Source organism: Dendropsophus ebraccatus, chromosome 7 (genome assembly GCF_027789765.1).
Source record: "Dendropsophus ebraccatus isolate aDenEbr1 chromosome 7, aDenEbr1.pat, whole genome shotgun sequence".
NCBI classification, from domain to species: domain Eukaryota; kingdom Metazoa; phylum Chordata; class Amphibia; order Anura; family Hylidae; genus Dendropsophus; species Dendropsophus ebraccatus.
In genome coordinates this window covers 148,392,438-148,405,224 of record NC_091460.1, presented here as the reverse complement: position 1 = coordinate 148,405,224, position 12,787 = coordinate 148,392,438, and positions in this window count along the sequence as shown.

The following is a 12,787-nucleotide window of genomic DNA, read 5'->3' as shown; positions in this document are numbered from 1 at the left end:
CAGTAACTCACCTGTCCTCCGGTCCCAGCAGCTCCTCTCCCGGCAGAGCGCGCACTCCCGTCATCCTCCGGGGCGGGCAGCGTGGTACAGAGACACTGACTGTGCCGGAAGTGACCTGCAGCCTCTATATGAATTACTTCCGGTACTGTCAGTGACTCTGTACTCCGCTGCCCGCCCCGGAGGATGACGGGAGTGCGCGCTCTGCCGGGAGAGGAGCTGCTGGGACCGGAGGACAGGTGAGTTACTGGTTTATTGTTTTTTTCGCTGGGGCCACATATATTGCGGGACACGGGGGGCCGTTCCGGGACCGCGGGACAGCACCCCGAAAACGGGACTGTCCCGCGAAATCCGGGACGGTTGGGAGGTATGGATAACACTGATCAGTGCTATGGCCACAGGCAGGCTGTATGTAATGATCACAGATAACACTGATTAGTGCTATGGCCACAGACAGGCTGTATGTAATGATCACAGATAACACTGATCAGTGCTATGGCCACAGGCAGGCTGTATGTAATGATCACAGATAACACTGATCAGTGCTATGCTATGGCCACAGACAGGCTCTATGTAATGATCACAGATAACACTGATCAGTGCTATGGCCGCAGGCAGGCTGTATGTAATGATTACAGATAACACTGATCAGTGCTATGGCCGCAGGCAGGCTGTATGTAATGATCACAGATAACACTGATCAGTGCTATGGCCACAGGCAGGCTGTATGTAATGATCACAGATAACACTGATTAGTTCTATGGCCACAGGCAGGCTGTATGTAATGATCACAGATAACACTGATCAGTGCTATGGCCACAGGCAGGCTGTATGTAATGATCACAGATAACACTGATCAGTGCTATGGCCACAGGCAGGCTGTATGTGCAGAGCGCCGATATCACTGATCTATGCTATGGCCACAGGCAGGCTGTATGTAATGATCACAGATAACACTGATCAGTGCTATGGTCACAGGCAGGCTGTATGTAATGATCACAGATAACACTGATCAGTGCTATGGCCACAGGCAGGCTGTATGTAATGATCACAGATAACACTGATCAGTGCTATGGCCACAGGCAGACTGTATGTGTAGAGCGCCGATATCACTGATCTATGCTATGGCCACAGGCAGAGCGCCGATATCACTGATCTATGCTATGGCATAACATGTGTATGGTGACCTCCTAAACTGGTACTTTAGAGAAGACTTAGGGGCCTAATACACTGATCCCTAATCAGCCGATTAGGCCAATTCTCGCTCCGTGTAATAGAGAGAACAATCTACCGATGAAACGATCGTTGGCTGATCATTTCTTTAGGTTCAGACCTAACATCATCGGGCGCTGGACGTGCAACGCTACATGTAATAGAGATGCGCGGCCGACGGCTGATGATTGTAGTATAAAATAATAAAGTATTGACTTACCTTACCATGTTCCCTGGTGTCCTCAGTAGGGCTAAAAAAGTGGAAAGGGCGCCATAGGGTGATAACGTAAACAACTGATTGTAGGTCGAACAAGCTGATAATAAAACTGCTCACCTGATGGTGTTGTGCTAAGAACAGTGAAGAGAGAGGTAGTAGCCGTAGCAGCCAGGCTCCAAGGGTAGATGCCGAGATCCCAAGCCAGGAGATCAGGGAATGGAGAATGGTAGATGAAGTGTCGGATCCTCGGGGTAGGCGGGGACCACAGGAGCCAGAATGACGGCGCTTCACGGCTTCAGGTTTAATGAAGTAAAACGATGAATTTTAATGGTCTCATAAACAACGCGTTTCGAGGCATAAATTGCCCCTTTGTCAAGTAGGAGAGACGCCGTCATTCTGGCTCCTGTGGTCCCCGCCTACCCCGAGGATCCGACACTTCATCTACCTGGTGTCCTCAGTGGCCTTCCCTAATGTCTGCAGCTCTGCCTTCTGTTCCAGTCTCAGCACTGATAGGCCACGGCCTCTCTGCCAATCACTAGCCGAGACAGGCCACGGCCTCTCTGCCAATCACTGGCCAAGTCAGGTCGTGGCCAGTGATTGGCAAAGCAGCCGCAGCCAGTCAGTGTAGAGACCGGAACAGAAGGCAGAACTGCAGACGGCAGGAAGGCTCAAGGACACCCGGGTGAGTTAATACTTTATTATTTTACACTAAAGGCAAGGGCTGCACGGACCTCGCTAATGATGTCCATGCAGCCCTTGCTGCCCGATAGTCGACCCATGTGATTGCTTTGTAAACAAGTGCTAATCTGCTAGATTGGCTTTGTTTACTGTTTCTGATGGGGCCGTGCAATAGGACCCTAATATCCGTGTAACAAACTGGATTACAGCACCTCCTATAATCTTTAGCTGTAAAATCTGTATCTGTGTTTGTCGACTTGTTTGTTTCCAAACTCCAGCTGTAGAATTCTGAATGTAACATAGACTGTAACCTGGGACCAGAACAAGTGATGCAACTGTGGTGTCCCACCACGGGTGTTCTTTATCGCTCCTTTGCACCACTCAAAAAAGCTTCTTACTCCAGGGTAAGTGGTGATGAAGTGTGGTCTAAGGTTTCACCACTAGATGTCAGTGTTTTTATATGTATATATTCCTATGTATTGCACAGCTGAAGTTAGCCAAGGGTTAATGTTTTATATGTACCCTTTTTTCAGCGCAGCCTATGAGGTGCTCTTTCCTGACCTATTATCTTTCTTCTTTCTCTTGCACACACTTATTTCCACTACTCACAGGGTAGATTACTTAGCCACTGTAGGAAGTAGTCACTTGGTGGGGGAGGTGTAGCTTCAGTCTTATCCAGATTCTTGTGGAAGGACACACAAAGCAAACGTCCCTGCTGTAGCAAAGCCAGGGCCTAGCTTCTGCCAGGATCTTCATCCGGGACAAGAGTCTAGTCTAGTATAAGACACAAGTGTGTGCAGATGCAGCTAAAGACCACCAGTTCTTTCAGTATTTCTACTTTATCTACTATGCAGTGCTAAACACTACAAAGGGCAAAGAGTCTGGGAACATCCTAGCCCATGCCATGAACCAGTCTAAAAAGTGCAGGGCAGTATCCTGAGAAACAAGAGGAAGTAGCCTGGATAGGACAAAGCTACCAAGGAAGGTCTACGTATCCTATCTTGCAGTAACTGGGACATCCCCGGGAGCTTAGCTTCACCCAGATAACCACGACTGGGGCTTGTATCACCCTATTAGAACGGGTCACATGACACTGTAGGGCACAAGGTGATCAGGCTATAGATTTTACACAGGTATAAGTACCTTCTCACTCGATAAGTATTCTCTCAAGTTCCGGCAGAGTACAGTGCTACATTGGGTTAGGACTCCCTAAACAACCTCTTCTCCTTTATTCTACTTTAACTCTTCAAGCACCACTGCAACCACCTCTACTCTACTCTACTTCTCCAAGCACCTCCTCAAGCACAACCAAGTGAAGCACTAAAGTCTATGTAAAGATTTATCTATTTTACAAAAGTGTATTGTACTACTAAGAGACTGTACACTCAGGACTACAGTGACAGGAGCCCAAGGGACCCATCACAGCCCGGCAGGTCACCGACCATTTGGGGGATACAGCCACGACATAAAGCAGGTACCAACATCTCACCTGGGTGCTGGACTAGCACTGGCGTCACCACTACAAGGTTATGTAGGTTACGTGTTAGGATAGGGACAGGGGAACACAAGGACAGGTGAGCCCTGAAGTTGGCTCAAAAGCTCTAATAGCAACGGACAACTGGACGGCCGTCCCTGATCTCACTGAGTGGAAGACAGAACAAAACAAGACAATACACAACACAATAAAGGAAAAGTCAGGAGTCCAAGTTAAAACCAACCGAGCAGCAAAGTACAAAATAGTGTCCAGAGGGGAAGTGAAAGGGTTAATAGCAGAAGAATAAAAGCAGGAAAACACGAGGTCAAGTAAACTAGGAGCTGGATACTATCGCAGGCAAATAACATGATACAAGTGAGGATGTCTATGGAGTCCGGAGGAACATGATACAAGTGAGGATGTCTATGGAGTCCGGAGGAACATGATACAAGTGAGGATGTCTATGGAGTCCGGAGGAACATGATACAAGTGAGGATGTCTATGGAGTCCGGAGGAACATGATACAAGTGAGGATGTCTATGGAGTCCGGAGGAACATGATACAAGTGAGGATGTCTATGGAGTCCGGAGGAACATGATACAAGTGAGGATGTCTATGGAGTCCGGAGGAACATGATACAAGTGAGGATGCTTATGGAGTCCGGAGGAACATGATACAAGTGAGGATGTCTATGGAGTCCGGAGGAACATGATACAAGTGAGGATGCTTATGGAGTCCGGAGGAACATGATACAAGTGAGGATGTCTATGGAGTCCGGAGGAACATGATACAAGTGAGAATGCTTATGGAGTCCGGAGGGACATGATACAAGTGAGGATGTCTATGGAGTCCGGAGGAACATGATACAAGTGAGGATGCTTATGGAGTCCGGAGGGACATGATACAAGTGAGGATGTCTATGGAGTCCGGAGGAACATGATACAAGTGAGGATGTCTATGGAGTCCGGAGGAACATGATACAAGTGAGGATGTCTATGGAGTCCGGAGGAACATGATACAAGTGAGGATGTCTATGGAGTCCGGAGGAACATGATACAAGTGAGGATGCTTATGGAGTCCGGAGTCCCTGCCCCGGGGGTGATTGGGGCTGAGGCTCCAGGTCCTGCACAGATACTGACAGCTTACTGGTGGGACAGCCATCAGTCACCAATCAGTGAGCACACACACCACCTCTGCTGATCAGCCAGGAGAGTGACCCCCTGGCTGCTGCTACAACATGGAATAGCAGAGCAGAGTAGGTGAAAAACATGAGAAGCAGTCCGGCTGCTATGGACGCCATCGTCGCGCCCCCAGCAACCAGCCTGAGTGGTTCTTATGAATGCTTTGGTTGCACGCATCAGAACCGCCAGGAGCCGGACGCACGGCCCGAGTCCTAACATTAAAGCTGCATAAAAATTTTAAATGGTGCCTGAAGGTGAACCCAAGTGTGTCTCCGGAAATGTCATAGTCGCACGCACATTTTATAACTTTACCCGCAATACTGGGCACAATTAGTAACAACAGCAGGAGCGCCACCATTACAGTGTATCGTAGGCTTAATAATTACAACACCAGCGTCTGAAGAGCTGGATGAAGCAGCAGGTGTTCATCAGTCGTCCATGTTCCCAGCTGGTCATAACGGTGAAGACATTAGGAGACAGAGCCTCTTGCTCCCCCTCCATAGCACCTGTAGCCAGTGTGAATCCTAATACACAGGGTACCGGAGCTATGGAGAAGAAGCAGGAGGCCCAGCCTCCTACTACACAGTTATGAGTAGCTGGGAGTGTGAACAGTCCCTTCTTACAGGCAGGGCACAAGCATGTCTCCTCGGGGGGCAGATTGCAGGGTCTTTGGAAGGGCAACAGCGGGACTGCATCTACCATGCCACTCGCACTGACTCCAATGATGTGTGGAGGAAAGTCATAGATAGAAAAGGACTGGAAACGGCTCCTACCAAAAGAAGATGTACCCTGTGAGCTACTGGATGTAACTGCACTGTAATTGTGTGTGTGGTAATGCTGCCCCAGCATTATTTTCACTTATAAGCAGGCTTGGTATTTTTCAGTCACTAGGTTGTAGTAATATGTGGTCAGAATGTGGTGGTATTATTTGTCCCTGTTATAGTGCTGTTATTTGTAACATGGTATACTGGGCTTTATACAGTAACATAAGGTCGTGGTGAAGTAGTAGCATTTGGTAAAATGTATGGTGATATATGTTCCTTGTATAGTGGTATTATTTGGTAACTGCGCTACTATTATATATGGTCCACTGTGCAGGTACTGTTTTCAGAGTACAGCACCGGAATGATTTTTTAGGAAACCTTAGAGGTATACTTTACAGGAGAACTCCGGCCAAATCTAAAAATCTATATAGAATCTATACCCGTGCCCCCTCAGCAGCAACTCACAGCCGCTCCTGCATCATCACGTGTGTATCACCCCCGTGACAGTCATTATTAGTCAGTCTTGAGTTTGTTCACATGACGTTCAGAATAATGATCATGACAATTATTTTTGAACGTCTTTTGCAAACAGGACGTTATTTTTTAGTTGATCACACACAGTTTTTCTTTCACTGTTTTTGCTATTAAATTCAATGGACTTTTCAATAAAAGAGAAAGGGCGATCAGTCCACCTGACCTAGAATAACTGACCAAGAGCCGTCACTGCACTGACCGGCAGCCAAACAGCCAAATGACGGATGTAACTTTTTTTTTTCAAAAACGAGAGAAAAAAAACGTTGTGGGAACATAGCCTGAGAGCGGCAAACACAACTGGTAGCTATATTCTCCCCAAGGTCTCTTAAACCTTCTTCATACATTGTTTCCCTGTCTAAGGGTGCATTTAAACGTAACGATTACCGTGCGAATTTGCGCGATAACAATCCAATTCGAACGATAATCGTACATGTAAACGCAGCAAACGATCAAACGACGAACGAGAAATCGTTCATTTTGATCTTACAACATGTTCTCAAATCGTCGTTCGCGAAAAATAGCAGATTGTTCCGTGTAAACAGTCGTTCACCGATTTAACCAATGTGTGAGATAGGCTTAAGCGATTGCAAAACGATCGCAAAACGAATTTTCCATACGATGTATCGTTCCGTCTAAACGATGATCGTTATGAAAAAAAAACGTTACTCCAACACCGTTAATCGTACGATCGGGCCAATTATCGTTTCGTGTAAACGCACCATTAGTCCAAGTCAAAGTTCTAAATAGTCCTGTGTTCCAGGTGACACTTTTATTGCTTTGTGTTCCAAAGAGTTAGGGTCCTATTAGACGGGACGATGAGGGCCCGATAATAAATGTAAACGTGCACCGAACTGCTAGATTGGCGCCTATTACACGGCCCGATAATCGTTTAACAAGGGTTGCAGGGACATCGTTACCGATGTCCTTGTAGCCCTTGTTTAACTATATACATTACCTATCCATGGTCCAGGGCTCCTCTTCCTCTGTGCTTCTCCCCAGGTCCGCGTGCTCCAGCTTCAGAGACAGGCCGCTCAGCCAATCACTGGCCACGGCGGTCCCAGGCCGCTCTGAAGCTGAAGCGCGGACCTGGGGAGAAGCACAGAGGAAGAGGAGCCCAGCAGCCTGGATAGGTAATGTATTCTTTTTTGCATATCGTCAGCGCCGGCCGCGCATCGCTAATACACTTAGCGATGTGCGGTCGGCCCCCGACAATTCTAGGTCAGAACCTATATCGACGATCAGCCGATGACAACGATAATCGGCTGATTGTTGCCTTTATTACACGGAACGATAACACTGGTCAACAGCCAAAAAGGTTCCCACATGAAAACAGTTGAACTCAACTAATTTTGGGAGCTGAGATCGAAAATGATTTTTAAGATATAGACGCACTTTCTATGCTTCTCACAGCCTGTGATACAATACTAGGAAAAGTTTGCATCATCAGTATTGCATCATCAGCTGGTATATTGCATCATCTTAGAATGACCAATAGTTATGGTATAAGGCTAGGTTCACACTGCGTTTTAGCTATCTGTGTTTTTCATCCGTTTTTTTGCAAAAAACAGATGCATTTGTGTGCATCCGTTTTGATCTGCTTTTCCATTGACTTCCATTATAAAAAAAAAACGGATGACAAAAACGGATTGCAAAAACGCAGTGTGAACCTAGCCTAAGGTATCGGGGAAAATGGACGCCATCAATGCTTGCAGATTACTGTTGGACAGTTATCAGAGACAATCCCATGTATGAATAAAGACACCAAGTAGCCATTGAATAAGGACCTACGGAGTTCAATAAACATACTTAAAGGACAACTCCCATGAAAAACTTTGCAATGTGCTTCAATTACTGGGAAAAAGTTTTTCATGGGAGTTGTCTTTTAATTTGTACAAATTCTTGGATCTGCCTGTAAATTGTAGTGGATTTCAGAAAGAACTAAGTTTCCTAGGAATATATTTCAGGAGTTTATGAGCAGTAACCGCGCTTCCTTATGATGCAGAAGTAATAAATCTGTCGGTTATTATACTGTATTCTATACAATTCACAGAACAGTAACATGAGAAATCTCCCATATCATAGAAACTAGAGACAATTCACATTTTTCCTTGTGATATTTGAATTCAGCACAGAAAAATCATTAAGAAATGGATCATTTTATTTCTGAACCAAACAATTTTAGAAATTTGTTGACCAGTGTAATCGGCCGGATAGGGCCAATTCAGCAGATTATCGTTCCGTGTACTATTACCCTTAGAGACAGAGATTTACACAGATAATCTCAGTTACACGGCCCAAGCTCAGCAATTCTGCTACACGGCCCTCCTCGCACCGCCCTCACACAACCCTCACACCGCCCTAACACCATCCACACACCGCCCTCACACAACCCTCACACCGCCCTAACACCATCCACACACCGCCCTCACACAACCCTCACACCGCCCTAACACCATCCACACACCGCCCTCACACAACCCTCACACCGCCCTAACACCATCCACACACCGCCCTCACACCGCCCTCGCACCGCCCTAACACCGCCCTAACACCATCCTCACACCGCCCTCACACCGCCCTAACACCATCCTCGCACTGCCCTAACAATATCCTCACACCGCCCTCACTGCTGGTCATGTCTCACCAAGAAGAAGTCAAGAAAGTGTTAAGAAACATGGAGTAGATGACTGACACAAAGCTGTATATACAGGAGGTAAAATAAACTCTGTGTATCAGGATGGTATCTGTGCGGAGCGTTATGCGTCCCTCTGCTCGTGCTGTGCGGCCGAGAAGGCGCTGATATTCTCTTATTCTGTTCTGTGTTTTGTTTTGCTGTGTCTGAACACTGGTTTATTTGCTCTCTTTGGGAGACACACCCGACTTCACCTGCTGAGTTCTGTCTGGCCATGTCAGGGTTAATCTGTGTTTTGGTTCTGCTGTGACTGACAGGTCTTCCTGCCAGTGATCTGTCTTGTTCTCAGGTGTCTGTGCTTGGATATCAGGGGGTTGGTCCAATTACATTCTGGACCAGAGCCCCGGCCTCCTATATAACAAACCTCAGCCTGTGCACTCATTGCTGGTTATTGACTTAGTCTCTGCCTGCTTGTGGATTCTGATTCTTTGCATCTCCTGACTACTGCTTTGTGTTCTGACTATCCTTGCTAGCTGGCTGCCCCTGATCATATTGCCTGTTTTCTGATTACGCCTTTGGATCCTGATTTTGTACTTTTGCTGCCCGACTGTTGTGACCCGGCTTGTGGACTATTCTTCATTGTATTTGTCTGTCTGTTTTGTATTTGTGTCCCACCTAGCCAGTGCAGGGACCGCCGCCCAGTTGCTCGCCGCCATCTTAGGGCGGATAGTGGCAAGTAGGTAGAGGACAGTGGGCGGGGCTAAGCTTAGGGCTCACTGACTTGTCTTGTCCTGCTGTCCGGTTCCTAACACTGTGATTAGAGTAATGTGATGGGACGCAAAACTCTTCACAATTAAGGACTTAGGGTAAATTCACACGGGCGAATCCGCAGGAGTTGTAAGCTGCGAGTATTCCCACACAAGTTTCAGCTGTGATAATGATTCCATTAGGTTTAGTGCGGTTTTAGCAGCATGTTTGGTTAGTGCGGATTAGCTGCAGATCCGCCCGTGTGAATTTACCGTTAAAAAATGTTTTCTTTAAACATAAACTTAAAATTGGTGAAGTAATAACAAAAAAAAAAACAGAAACCGTATTATCGGGAGTTTTGTGTCCGGACATAAGAGAAACTGTGAATGATCCATTATAGTAATAGACAGATGTATAAAACGTACAGCGCAGTATAGAGCTAAGTGATGTGCAGGCACCCCCATATATATACAGTATATACTGTATACATCTCTATCTGTATATCTATATCCATATATCTCCCTCCCTATGCTATATACTGTATATATCTCTATCTGTATATATATATTTATATCTGTATATATCCATATATCTCCCTCCCTATGGTATATACTGTATACATCTCTATCTATATATCTATATCCATATATCTCCCTCCCTATGCTATATACTGTATATATCTCTATCTGTATATATATATTTATATCTGTATATATCCATATATCTCCCTCCCTATGGTATATACTGTATACATCTCTATCTATATATCTATATCCATATATCTCCCTCCCTATGGTATATACTGTATACATCTCTATCTGTATATATATATTTATATCTGTATATATCCATATATCTCCCTCCCTATGGTATATACTGTATACATCTCTATCTATCTATATATCTATATCCATATATCTCCCTCCCTATGGTATATACTGTATACATCTCTATCTATCTGTATATCTCCCTCCCTATGGTATATACTGTATATATCTCTATCTATCTGTATATCTCCCTCCCTATGGTATATACTGTATATATCTCTATCTATCTGTATATCTCCCTCCCTATGGTATATACTGTATATATCTCTATCTATCTGTATATCTCCCTCCCTATGGTATATACTGTATATATCTCTATCTATATCCATATATCTCCCTCCCTATGGTATATACTGTATACATCTCTATCTGTATATCTATATCCATATATCTCCCTCCCTATGGTATATACTGTATACATCTCTATCTGTATATATATATCCATATATCTCCTTCACTATGGTATATACTGTATATATCTCTATCTATCTGTATATCTCCCTCCCTATGGTATATACTGTATATATCTATCTGTATATATATATTTATCTGTATATAGCCATATATCTTCCTCCCTATGGTATATACTGTATACATCTCTATCTATCTATCTATATATCTATATCCATATATCTCCCTCCCTATGGTATATACTGTATATATCTATCTGTATATATATATTTATCTGTATATAGCCATATATCTTCCTCCCTATGGTATATACTGTATACATCTCTATCTATCTATCTATATATCTATATCCATATATCTCCCTCCCTATGGTATATACTGTATACATCTCTATCTATCTGTATATCTCCCTCCCTATGGTATATACTGTATATATCTCTATCTATCTGTATATCTCCCTCCCTATGGTATATACTGTATATATCTCTATCTATCTGTATATATATATATCTCTATCTGTATATATGCACGGCCCTCCGTATGCCCGCAGATGTTTTTTATTCTAGAAGTAATAACAAAGTAGTGTGTGAGAGTTTCCCGTAATAATAATAATGTTTATAAGCAGAGATAAGATCCAGAAATCGCCGTTCCTCGTTTCCTTCAGTGTTTCACAGGAAAGAAATCGTATTAGAAATAGACTTTTAAAGGGGCCGCAGACGTTGCTTATTTAGTGTGTTAAGTAGGTGGGAAAAGCTACTCAGGGGTCATAAATATCTCATTAGTTTCATTCCCAATTAAGCATGAAACAGTGGCTGTTTATTAGAGTGAACGCGTGCACAGGGACCTGAGTGGGGGAGGGGGGGTGACTGGGGGAGGGAGGGAGACTGGGGGAGGAGGGGTGACTGGGGGAGGGAGGGGGGGTGACTGAGGGAGGGAGGAGGGATGACTGGGGGAGGGAGGAGGGGTGACTGGGGGGGAGGGGGGATGACTGGGGAATGGAGGAGGGGTGACTGGAGGAGGGGTGACTGGGGGAGGGAGAGTGACTGGGGGAGGGGGATGACTGGGGGAAGGGGGATGACTGGGGGAAGGGGGGATGACTGGGGGAAGGGGGATGACTGGGGGAAGGGGGGATGACTGGGGGGAGGGGGGGATGATTGGGGGAGGGAGGAGGAATGACTGGGGGAGGGAGGGGGATGACTGGGGGAAGGGGGGATGACTGGGGGGAGGGGGGATGATTGGGGGAGGGAGGAGGAATGACTGGGGGAGGGAGGGGGATGATGGGGGAGGGAGGGGGATGACTGGGGGAGGGAGGAGGAATGACTGGGGGAGGGAGGAGGGGTGACTGGGTGAGGGAGGGGGGATGACTGGGGGAGGGAGGAGGGGGGATAACTGGGGGAGGGAGGAGGGGTGACTGGGGGGGGATGACTGGGGGAGGGAGGAGGGGTGACTGGGGGGGGGAGGGAGGGGGGATGACTGGGGGAGGGAGGGGGGATGACTGGGGGAGGGAGGAGGGGTGACTGGGGAGGGAGGGGGGATGACTGGGGGAGGGAGGGATGCCTGATCCGTTCCACAGCATTTCCCGCATGGGATTCTAGGCAACAATGAGATTGGCACAACAATTAGAGATGAGTGAAGCAAATGGAAACTTTTTTTGCAAGGTTTGTGAATTTTGGGTCAAATTTGTTAAAATTTATAAATCGAATCTTAGCGAATTTCGATAAAACATCCAAACTACAGTAGCTGCAGTCCTGGGACTATGACAGAAGGAAGAATCACAATTTAAAGAAAATGTCAGCAGTGGACCGGGGCGTAACATCGATTTTCTCCCAGAACCGGAGAGGACATGGGTGGACCAGCGGTATCTAATTACCTTTTCTCCATGGACATCGGTGGATCAGGAGGTGGCGGGGCAGACATCCGCACTCTCTTCTGTGGCAGACATCTGGACCTGGCAGCGGAAGCACTCGGACTCTCTTCAATGCTGTTTGCTCATTCAACTTCGAAAAAAATGGAAATTTAAACCTAGTCAATTGGGATACACTAAAATAGGCCATAAACCCACCATCAAAAGAGCAAAGAATAGAGAAAAGACCGGAATCCAGAAGGCTTTACA